This window comes from Strix uralensis, chromosome Z, assembly GCF_047716275.1.
Source record: "Strix uralensis isolate ZFMK-TIS-50842 chromosome Z, bStrUra1, whole genome shotgun sequence".
Taxonomy (NCBI): domain Eukaryota; kingdom Metazoa; phylum Chordata; class Aves; order Strigiformes; family Strigidae; genus Strix; species Strix uralensis.
The window spans coordinates 22,135,382-22,147,459 of NC_134012.1; positions in this window are offsets into that span (position 1 = coordinate 22,135,382).

Below are 12,078 nucleotides of genomic sequence, written 5' to 3' on the forward strand. Positions count from 1 at the left end.
GGCGCTCCATGGTGGAGCAGGTCTTTCCCTGCAGCCCATGGAGGATTAGTGCCAGAGCAGAGAAAAACCGTGGGACACAAGAGCAGAGAAAAACAGTTATGTACTGGTTGTGACCCCCAATCCCAAACGCCCCTGCACTGCTCGGGATGGGGGAGAGGAGCCTGGAGTGAAGGAGTGAATCTGAGTTCAAGACAGGAGAGAGGAAAGATGTTGTTTTAATATTTGTCATTTTTCCCCAATAACTGAATTCATAATTAAATCTCTGTTTTAACTGAAAACAATTGAGTTACTTTCTTTCAAATCAAGTCTTGCCTGCAGATCTCCCTGTCCTTGTCCCCACCCAGCAGCTTTCTCATTCCCATTCTTCCTATTTTCTCCCCCATCCCGCTGGGGTGGGAGAGGGAGTGAGCGAGCAGCTGGGTGGCAGTTTGGTTATTAGCCACGGTTAACCCACCACAGCAATAAGATGCCTTGGCTGGTGGATGAGGGGAGAGCAGGGAAGCTGTTTAACCTCCATATTAACAATTCTTTTCACACTGCATCCCGTCACAACCTCATAGGCGTGAGTGAGGTGGACTGGAAACAGGGTGAATGGCTGGATCCAGAAGGCCGTGGCCAAGAGCACAAAGTCCCCTTGGGAGCAGGGCAGTGGTGAACCCCAGGGGCCAATGCTGAGTCCAGTCCTGTTTAACAGATGGGTTTGCAGATGGGAATGGGAAGGGATGGGATGCAGATGGGAAGCTCGAGGGAGCTCGTGACTTCAGGGTGTGACTCTCTGTGAGTGAATATGGACAGAGTCTGGGGCAGGGGTGCTTTGGGTGTTCTTTGGGTCTCTGCTTGACAAAAAATGTGTTTTCCTTTGGTCTAAGGTCACCACCACTGTGGAAAGTGGCCTTAAGAGGAGGTAAGGTGGACTTAATATACAGCAGAGGAGTGTATTTTGGTTTTGATTGAACCGTGCCTTCTGTTGATTTAGCACTCTGACAATTAGACATCCTCTGTGTCCACATGAAGGTCATTTTCCAAGTACAGCAGATGGGAGTTGGTGTCAATGGGCAGAAAGATGCAGCTACAGCCTTTCCTGGAGAAAGCTCAGATTTGAACAAAGGTGCTGGAAGTCCCAAGGGGCTGATGAGAGAAATGTGGAGTTGGAGGTAGCAACAAAGATTGCCCACAGAGTGTCTGGCATAGAGGGTCTTGTCTTCCCTACATATTCAGCCTCTATCAGGAGATGCTCAGGATCAATATCCATTGGAGTTTGCTGGTGTCACTTAATGTGTGAGCAGAAAAATACAGAGTAGTGGACAAACAAGAAATTGTCTCTTATTGACATGTAGGACTGAAAACTTTTCACTTTGCCTGCATGCCTGAAACCTCTCAAATTAACCACTTCAGAAGTGAGGAATTAAGTGATGCCAAGAGACCTGGCTTGTCAGGGGGATTTGCATGTTAATGAGCCTTCTGGTGCCAAGTTCCTGAACTGCAGGTCCAGAAAAGGGATTGAAGTGGCCTCTAGAGAAGTGAAAGTCAGCAGCAAACCTCCAAGTCTCTGAGGGTGTCAGTGATCCCCAGCGAGGGCCATCACTGAAGGGGCCAGGGAGGGAATGAGGAGACAAGGTTCCTGTCCCTGGGGGCTGGGGAAGCAGGAAGTCAGAGGCACTGCTTACGGGTTGCAAATCAAATGTTCAGGGGACTGTGAAAGGCCTTGATGTGTTTCATCAACAGGATGGTCAAGCCCTGACGCCCATACCCTGGGAACGGGGATCCTTTCCCTCCTGGGATGCTCAGGGCTCTTCCTGGGGGCAGTGAGATGCAGGGGGGTGTGATGTCGATGCAGGACAGCGGTAGGACTCCCCCCAGGCTCTGTGGAGGGTGTGGGAGGAGTCACTGAAGTGCTGTGTCACAAGGAACTGGTGTCTTCTCAGGGTCCTCAGTGGAAAAGACAGCAGCCATGGCCAAAAGGACAAGGACTTCAGTTTAGTTGTGGTGTCCCAGCCTCAACCAAGGGGCCATCTCTACCACAGGCTGTCCCACACTTTCCTATGCCTGTGCCTGTTTCTCTGCAGATTTTAACCACCACTCCTGCTTCCCACCTCACTCTGACCACATTCTGTTCGAAAAAGTTATTGATCACTCTGTCCTGACTATTTCTTCAAACACAATCTGTCCTTTTCTGTGGTCTGACAATGGCTGTGAGATCCCCATAACCCATGCAGCTTCTTCCAAAGCCCTGCTAATGCTCCTCAGTAGTCTAAAGATGTCCCAGCCCCCAGCCCCACTTGAATCCTCTATTTAGCCCCATGTCCCAGCACTGAACTGCACATCCTCCTTCTTCTGCTGCCTCAAAATCAAAACTCAACCTATTTCACTTCAGTCTGATGCACTCCCACCCCCCATCTTCCTCCTGTCTTTTACACAGACGCTGACACACACACACACACCTCTCTCTCCCTGCACTCCCATGAATCCCACAAACCCTTCTGCTTCCCCTCCAGCAATGGGACCTCAGCGCAGGATGTTTGTGCATCCTCCAGGCTCATGGATGCTTCCTGAGTTCCATCCAAGTGTGGGGAGCAAAAGAAGAAATGAGAGGTGTTGCAGCCTCCCCATCAGCCCCAGGGCTGAGGGCCAGCCATGGCATGAGGAGACAGAGGTCAGTGTCTCCCTGTGTCCCCTGCTCCTGTCTCCAAGGCATCCTTATTGTCCACTCCCAGCAAGTCCCTCTGTGCCAGCCCTCCTTCCAGGAAAAGATTCCTGTCGCAGAGGCTCCTCAGGCTTCTCCAGCTGCCCCAGCAATAGAGAAACTTGCCCTGAGCTGGTGCATTCAGAAATAGGTTTCTCTTGGTCATTTATTTCCCACTTGAAACACTGAATTTCTTTCTTACTCTTCTCCAGGGATGTCCCTGCCCCCAGAGAAACTTCCATCAGGGAAGAGTGTCCATGCTGACCTGACCTTAAGGAAGAAATGTTTTAGGATGATGGTGCTGAGACACTGGAACAGGTTGCCTAGAGAAGTTCCAGGGAGGGGGGATACACAACTTCTCTGGGCAACCTCTATCAGTGCCTCACCACACACAGACTAAAGAATTTCTTCCTTATATCTAATCTAAATCGACCCTCTTTCAGCTTAAAACTGCTACTGCTCATCCTATCCCTACACTCCCTGATGAAGAGGCCCTCCCCACCCTACCTGTAGGCACCCTTTAAGCACTGGAATGTCTCCCCAGAGCCTTCTCTTCACCAGGCTGCACAACCCCAACTCTCTCAGCCTGTCCTCACAGGGGAGGTGCTTCAGCTCCAAATCATCATTGTGGCCAAGGGAGTGGATGGGCAGAGACCAACAAAGGCACCACAAATTGTGGTGTTGATTGTGACTCCACGACTGTTACAGGAGCCTGATTGGCCAGCAGCTGGCCCCAGCAATCTGGGGACAAGACATTCATCACAAAAGCACTCATCCCAGAAGAGACAAGACAGGGACAGAGAGGAAGGGGAGAGACAGGCCAAGGGGAGCTGGCTGGAATGGGGATGGTTATGAGGCTGCATCCACTGCAGCAGCCTGACTGGCCCTCAGGAGACATACTGGCCAGCAGGCATTCTGAGGTCATCCAGCGCATCAGAGAACCCACCCAACAGAAATTACATCCTCAGGAAGGGGAGGGGGTGAGGCAGGTGGAAGAGGCCCACTTGGGTTCTGATTCTGGAGGAACCTCTGTTATGGGGACCTGACCAAACATGGCAGACAGAAGGGATGGAAGGGCTCATGGCCACGTGGCTCAGGACTAGCCCTGAGATGGGTGAAAAATCTTTTCCTTCTCTCCAGGTTGAACATCCCCTCTTTCACCCAACACTCTTCTTCCATCCTCGGAACATGCACCATGGTGCAGAGCCTAGTTCTCTATTCTTTATGGCCTCCTCATAGGTGCTGCCAGGCTGCACTGAGGTCCCCCTCAGCCCTCCCTTCTCCAGGCTGAACAAGCCCCGCTCCCTCAGCCTCTCCTCACAGGCAAAGTGTTCCAGCCCGGCCTATCTTGGGGGCCATTCACCAAACCCCCTCCAGCTTGCCAACATCATTCCTGTCCTGGGGATCTGAAATCCAGATGCAGTAACCTGGACAATGCCCTCTCTTGATCTCCTGGCCGCACTCCTGGCCATCAAGCCCTGGGGGCTGCTGGCCTCCCTTGCTGCCAGGGCACACGGCTGCCTCCTGCCCAACCCACCAAGACCTTTCCCACGGGGCCTCTCCCAGCCTGGCACCCCCCAGCCTGTGCCAATGCCAGAGGGATGTCCTGCAGGGTCACACACTGGCACTTGTCCTTGCTGCACTTCCTGAGGTTCCCGCCAGTATGTGCTCTCCTGCTCCTTTAGCCCTTTCCCTGAGCACTGAGGCCTGGAGACCTTTTCAGTAAAGACTCAGGCAAGGATGGCATTGAGTCCCCCAGACCCGCCTGTGCCTGCTGCTGTTAAATCACCCTCCCCATTCAGCAGCAGCCCTGCATTTCCCTGGTGTAGTCTTGGTCTCTAACGAGCCACTGAAGGTCATCTTTTTGCTCTTGACTTTCCTTGCCACCACCAGCTCCATGTAAGCTTTGCCTTCCTAAAAACAATGAAGTCAATCTCTATAAATTTCTCCTCTGTAAACTGTCCTTGCTGTCACCTCCTGGCAGCTGCTTCCTGGCCCCTGTCAGAGCCAGCCCTGTCGCTGCACTGACCCAGCCTCCCTGCCCCACACATGCATTATCATCAAGGGAAGACCCGTGTTGAAGGGAAAGGTTTCTAGGCCAATCAAAACAACAGTCAGTGGAGAAAGGGAAACAAGGGTGAGCTGTTGGTATGCTGTACTCTGTTACTGGAAGATATGTACCCATAAAGACACACAGGCAAAATGGATCCCGCCAAGAGCTGCTCTTACACCTTCATCTATCCAGAAACTGGCCCCAGAATCCCCTTGTCCCCCTGTTCTCCCACGCACAAACAAGCACACGCACATACACACACACACAAACATCTCTCTCCAGCACAGTCACAGAGCCCCTGGGACTGGAAGGCAGCCAGCTTCCACCTTCTCTGTGCTGCCTCCTCATGCTTCATTTCAGTCAGGAGCTCCTTCCTCATCCCTGCCAGCCTCCTGCCACCTTTGCATGACTTCCTGCATGTCCGGGTGGACCCTTCTGGAGCTGGAAGAGATCCTTGACAATCAGACACCTCCCTGCAACCCTCTTCTCTGCAGGTGGTATCCCATGGGATTCTTCCAATCAAGTCCCTCAGCAGGCCAAAGCCTGCTCTCATGAAGCCTTGTTCCCTTCTGTCAGGAGCCTCAGCTCTACCTTTTCACCTCTGACTGTTCCATCCCTGACCACCTTGTCCTTCTTTGTAAGGATGAAGTTCCACAGGACACCTCACCTCAGTCACCCTTCTCAGGACAAGCCAACAAGCTCCAAAAGCAGCCTGTGTGGCTTGCACCTTGCTCTGTTGCCCCTTCAGCAGATATGGGGATAGTGTGAGTCCTCCATGAGTGCCATGGCCTGCCAACATGAGGCTTCTTCCAGTTGTCTGAAGAAGGTCTCATCTACATCCTCTTCCTGACCAGGAGGTCTGGAGCAGACATCCACCCACTACAGCACTGTCCACGCTGTTCTTCCCTCTCATGGTGACCCCTCAGCTGACTCCTCATCCATCCCCAGGCAGAGCTCCATGCATTGCTGATGCTCTTTACTATAAAGGACAATTTCTGCTCTGGGTCAAGACCTATCCATAGCAGACACCCAAGACCCCACAGTTTCTCCAGGAAGTGGTTTGTGCAACCTTATTCCTCCAGCAGATACTTGTGGACCCTCTCGGCTCTCTATTATCCAGTCTAGACTTACACTCTCAAAAATACTAGACTCCCAGGTCTCTTCTACTCATTGGTTGCTCCCATTTGATGTTCACTACTGGTTACACCCACTGACATACACACCAATGTGACATGCACACACACCAGCCTCACCAGTTGCTGGTCCCCAAAAGAACAGTTGGAAGAGGAACTGACGTCATCTACCTGGACACGTGCAAAGCAGTAGACACTCTTCCACATGACATCCTTGTCTATAAACTGGAGAGACATGGATTTGACAGATGAACCACTCAGTGACAAGGAATTGGCTGGACAGTCTCACTCAAAGAGCTGCAGTCAGTGGCTCGATGTCCAGGTGGAGAGTACTGACGAGTGGCATTCCTCAGGGTCAGTGTTGAGACAGGTGCTGTTTAAGATCTTTGTTGGTGACATGGAGAGAGGGATCGAGTGCACCCTCAGAAAGTTCACCGACACTAAGCTGTGTGGTGCAGCTGACACACTGGAGGGAAGGGATGTACCCTTGTGGGTAAAACAAAAGCAGTTTTAATATAAGCAAAGCGAAGCAAAGGCCCACGCATGGAAGCAAAAAGAAAACAGATTTATTCTCTACTTCCCATTAACAGGCGATGTCAGGCCTTCTCAGGAAGCAGGGCTCCCATATGCGTAGTGGTTGCCTCGGAGGACCAACGGTGACCCCACCCCCTTCCTCCTTTTTCCCAGCTTTATACTGAGCAGATGTCATATGGTATGGAATATCCCTTTGGTCAGTTCGGGTCAGCTGTCCTGGTTGTGTCCCCTCACAAGATCTTGCCCACCCCGTCCCACTGTGGGGGGAAAATGTTGGAAAGAGCCTTGGTGCTGTGTAAGCACTACTCAGCAGTAGCCACAACACCAGTGTGCTATCAACACCCTGCCAGCTCCCAACATAAAACACAGCACCATGAGGGCTGCTACAGGGGAAAACCAATTCTGGCTCAGCCAGACCCAGTACACAAATAAACACCTGGGATGTGAGGACTGATTTCTATGTACCCTTAAATGAGACTGATGTTAGTATATTCCTCATTTAAGGAGAGAAGGGGTGCACGAGAACCTGAATGTCCAGGGAACTGATGTGCTTCTGTGCTGGTGAGAAAGGCATGCCATTTTAAATGGTGGCTTGTGACAAACTCATTAGCACATTGGAGTGACTCATGAGGACTATTACAGAATATCTTAGGGGTTTTTTTCCCTTTACATTTGAGCAGAAGGATGCTTTTCATCTCTGGCTTGGCTATTTCTGATACTAGCTAGGGCATGTTTCAAGGCATTCTCCGTGCTTCATGCAGGGCTTATGAAAAGGCTATTTTTACCACATGACTATTAGCAAGTCTCTCCAGTCCTCCTGTCTCCCTCAGGGTCAAATTCTCTCCTGAAAGTGTGCTCTGATTATGTAAGAGATATAAATTGAAATTCCACTGGGGAGCTGTGGCTAGCATAAAGCTGAAGAGAAGATTACTTATGTGGCTTTGGTTAAACACAAATGGATCATTCTCTTAAATAACTCAGTGGCTATTTTTGTTCCCTCTGATGTACCAGTGGTTCAATAAATATCCAGCACACGTTTGGCTCTTAAACCGACTTACACCTTGTTCTACTTCAAAAACCCCCCACAAATCTGAGTTACTGAGCTTTTGTGAAACGGCTGCATCTCTGTGTATTATGACTAGGATCTATCTAAAATCTGATCTTTCTGGTCCCACAGAGAGGATTCTCTCTTAAAAGCAGTGTGAGATCACTTTCACTTCCAACCATGGAATGAACATGACCTATCATTTGCAGCACCATTCCACTACATTACTCTGTGTTCACAGCATGTAGTCAGTGGGTCAGACTCTGACTTTCTCAAGAAGCAACACTCCATTCTTGTGTGCTTGGGAAAGACTTCTGTTTAAAAAAGAAGTCATGATATGTAAGAGAATCATGTAATATACCCACATAGTATATGGAGTACTGTAACGTATGTATTGTAACTGTGTACAGCTAACCAGCTTTGGTAAGTCTGCCCAAGTAAAAGTTTTAGGGTATAAATATTAAAGCCTGGGAAGAAGAAAAAGGGAAAGAAAATTTATTTCCAAGTTGCCTGGACTTGTATGAGCAACAGGACTGCATGGAGTCCTACAGGCTATATGCGTTCTAAAGGAATTTAAATAGCCCAAATGCTTGTGGTTAAAGGAGCAAGGAGCAGAGCAAGAAGTATCCAGGACAGCAAGCAACGTAAAGCGTAGCAGGCAGGGTCAAAGACCAGAGCTGTGAGGACAAAGGTTTACATGTGCCTGGCATCACACAGTGAGGAAGTGCTTGTACCTCTGTGTTGAACAAATGTGTTTCACTGGATTTCTGGACTGAAAGTGACCTTGATGGGATGCAGACATACTCCAGTTGCTCTGTTATGATGTCCCCTTTTTCCTCAATGGAAATCCTGATTGCTAGACAAAAGTAGCTGAGAGGCAACAGATTTGACGAATGCTGGCCACTGGCACAGCAGAGACTGCAAGATGGCCTTGTGATTTCATAAGTAGTGGGAGATGGCAATGAGAATTTGTGCAGAATGACACGTGACAGGCAAGCAGGGAAGTACGTAGAGGTGCAGGGTTTACTGGTCCTCCCTGATGAAGGGCGTCAATAACCAATTTGGTCTGATTTAGTTGAGAGGGACAAAGGACCTTAAAGGAAGAATGAGTCTCAGTTGCTAGGTAGGAATGGGGAAGTGCTATTCGGAATTGTGAGATATTTACTCTTCATTAGATGTGTGAAATGAACAATTACAAGAGCCAAGTATGCCTGGACTTACCTTGTGATGCTGTTGAGGGCATTTTCTCCATCTCACATTAGAACTGTCATCAATATTTGTTACGGCTGCCTTCTGTAGCGAATGCAGAGTCTCCAGTTTAATTTAGGATGTGCTGAAAGAATTGGCTTGTCTAAGAGCTACAATAAATATTGAAAAAAACACTTGTTGATACAACAGGAGTCTCAGCTCTCAGGGCGAACTGCCAGAATCCAAGCTAGCAGTTTGTATTATTTAAATGTTTTAAGCAATGCCATGCAAATTATGTTTTCTTATGGGTAAATGAAATTTTAGTCACATACTTAATATACATTCTTCACCTGTGATTATAAATCCCTGGCTCTGCCTGTGCCTTGTATTCTTACGAAGGGATTTGGCTTTAGAATAGACGAAAAAGATCCAGATCCACAGCAGGGACATTTAGACACAACACAAGAGAGCAATGCAAGTTTCTACCTCATCTATAAAGAAAAATCAAAACTGTAAATAAGGATGATAATGACCATGCATGATTCATGTGTCACAGTGGGGAACTCTGGTAATGCAAGATTTTTGCAATCTTCATCAGTTTTCTGTAATAATATTTTGAAAGCCCATTAACACGGATTTAGCCAGGGTAAATGTTACTATTCTTAACATTCATTTTTTTGGTGGTGTTTTCATTAGCCGAGATGTTGCTCTTCTATTAATGCTTACTTCTAATTAGTTCAAGAACACACATATTTAACTTCTTTAGTCCTAGGACAGCAGGAATCACAAACATAATTCTGTTTATGTGACATTCATTTACTGTTACTGGAGAATCTCGGTTCTGCCTCAGTGATGAAACCTGTCTCACTTGTTAGAGGTAACAATACTGACGGTTAGGACCATACAAAGAAACAACACCAAGAAGGTAAATTCTTTAGAAACAAGTTTTTTATTCTGGCTTTGTCACAGTGTTTAATGAAAGGAAATAGATATAAGAAACAAATTTGTATTACAGCAGTAGATTTGTAAGATTTGGATAAATCAGAATGGAGAAACTTCTAAGTTTTTGTATCTTTCTATTGGGTTCACAAGCCTTGAGTTAGTGTTGACTGCAGAACTGTAACCTGAATTTCTCCCTCCCTAGACTGCATTAGGCATTTAAGCACATCAAAAAATATTTCAAGCAATTTCCTCTGGAATTGTTTCCTACTCCATGAACTAACCAGCTTTGTCAAAGCTGTCCCAGAATGCATCATTGTGCCACTATAATTATTTCAGGACTTTGTAACTTCTTTTTTTATTAGCAGTTGGACTTTATTACTCTGCTAAATTATGGGGAAAAGATAGCCTATCTCAATTGCCAGGACTAACTCAATTTTCTTCTCATCATTTTTTCCACCTTCATTTATAATTTGGTAAAAAAAAAAATACTTGTAGAGTTCATTTACCAGTATTTTTCTATCTCTAGCTACAATGCCTTTTCTTTGGAGGATGTCATATATTTTTAAAAGACCTCAGTCTTCAGCTCAGGTCTTATGAATTTCACTTATACCTTGTTTTTTAACTGTTTCATTTAAAGCTAAGAGATAGGTAGATAGAGATATATTTTTAACCTGCTTAAAAGATCGTCAGCAGCACTTACTCTAAGAGCTATTTTCTGCAGAAAAGAGGAAAATGAGTTCTAGGACATGGGGACTAGTGGAAGGGACATAATTGCTTGACTTTCTCTTTAATGGAAAATGAATTTACAGAGGATCTAGGAAGTGCTGTGATACCTCAAAAACTGAGGGCACTGTCAGCAACTAGAAGAGGCAGGAAGGTGGTGACCCTATATTATCTGCTTTGGAGCTCCTAGGGCACCAGAGTGAAATCAAATAAACAGACAAAACCCTTTCTCACAGAGGAAAAAACAAACGCAGGCTCCTCACATTTAATTACAGAAAATAACAGTACTTTGAGGGCTTAATAATTTGGCTGCTATTGAATCTGTGTTATGGCATGTTCCACCTCTCTATAAGCACAGTGGAGTGACAGTATTACAGTTTTACTGAATGCCTCCTGAGACAATGCCAAGGAGGCAGTTTACAACACTCATACAGACATTTAACATAAACTTACTCACAATAGTTGCTTAAAATAGGACTCTCAAGTGCGTCATAATTAATGGATCCTGATTTACTGCAAGTAGGAGACCTACTCAATGCTCTTGCAAAGCAAGTTTTTTTAATCTGTGTATACATGCTTGACTTTTTCTAACTAAATGATCCAGGTGTTTCTATCTGTAGAGCTGCTATTTCAAAAGATCAAGTCTTAAAATCTTCATATCAAATTTCATACCCTAGTTTCAGTCAAGGGGTCTGTCAGTTCATAACTAAGGGAAATCTTTAATAATGGACAGACCAAAACTCCTTAGAGGAAAGAAACAGAGGTGGGGAATGGCCATGTCAGTCCACATGCTGTACTAAGTCAGGTGATTGAAACTAAAATGCTCCAGGGATGCCATTGCTGGGGAAAACCTAAGGAGACTGAATCCTCATGTGAACAGACTTTGAATAGTCTGGTGGGCTACTTCTGTGACTTTACCTAGCTCAAAAATGTAGATGGCATTGTGCTAATATAACATTATGGGCCAGCAGACATGAGGAACAGCTCCAGCTCTGCCACTGACCTGCTCTGTGTTAATCTAATTCGTTGTAGTTTGCTCGTCTTCATCTTTCCTATTTTTGAAACAAGGCTGCAAGTAACTGACTAAGTTACAAAGGCAAAAGGTTAATTGCTGCTGAGCTGTACTGGCTTCTCAGTTATGAACTAAGGTGAGATATAGCATATAACTATAACATGTATTTGCACACTGGAAAATACCTATGAAAACTTTAGTATTCAACATATGTCCTGCAGGAAAATGTTCAGGTAAGAAATCCTCGTGAACTGCAAAAATGGCTATGTATTTGATTCTTGATTGGCTCTCCAGAAACTATTTTAATAATACTTTATGAATTAGTAATGCTATAGAGCAAGAGTAAGAATAAATAGGACTCCTTACAGGTGTGTGTATGTGTGTTTATAAACAGTGGTTGCAAGCTGACATCAAATAAAATTCAGTATCCAGTATAACCTCTTGGCCTCTTTCCTAAAAATGAGCTCAAATGCCAGAGATTCTGAACACAATTTTCAACTTCTAGGATCCCAACATTGTTTTTAATTCAGGTGTTCCTGCTTCCAACCAGGCTATGATTAACATAGATACCAAGTGTTTGTTCTCATCTATTTTCACCACTTCTTAGAGGCCAATTTTTAGTGCCTGGGAAACACCCCATTTTTCCCCACAAGGAGTCAAGCTGCAGCCCTAGACATTTTCCAAGAGCTCCATTTAAAAATCTACTTTCCTCAGGATGTTGTATTATCTTAGTAATTTCATATCAGTTCTGGTTCCTGCTTTTTA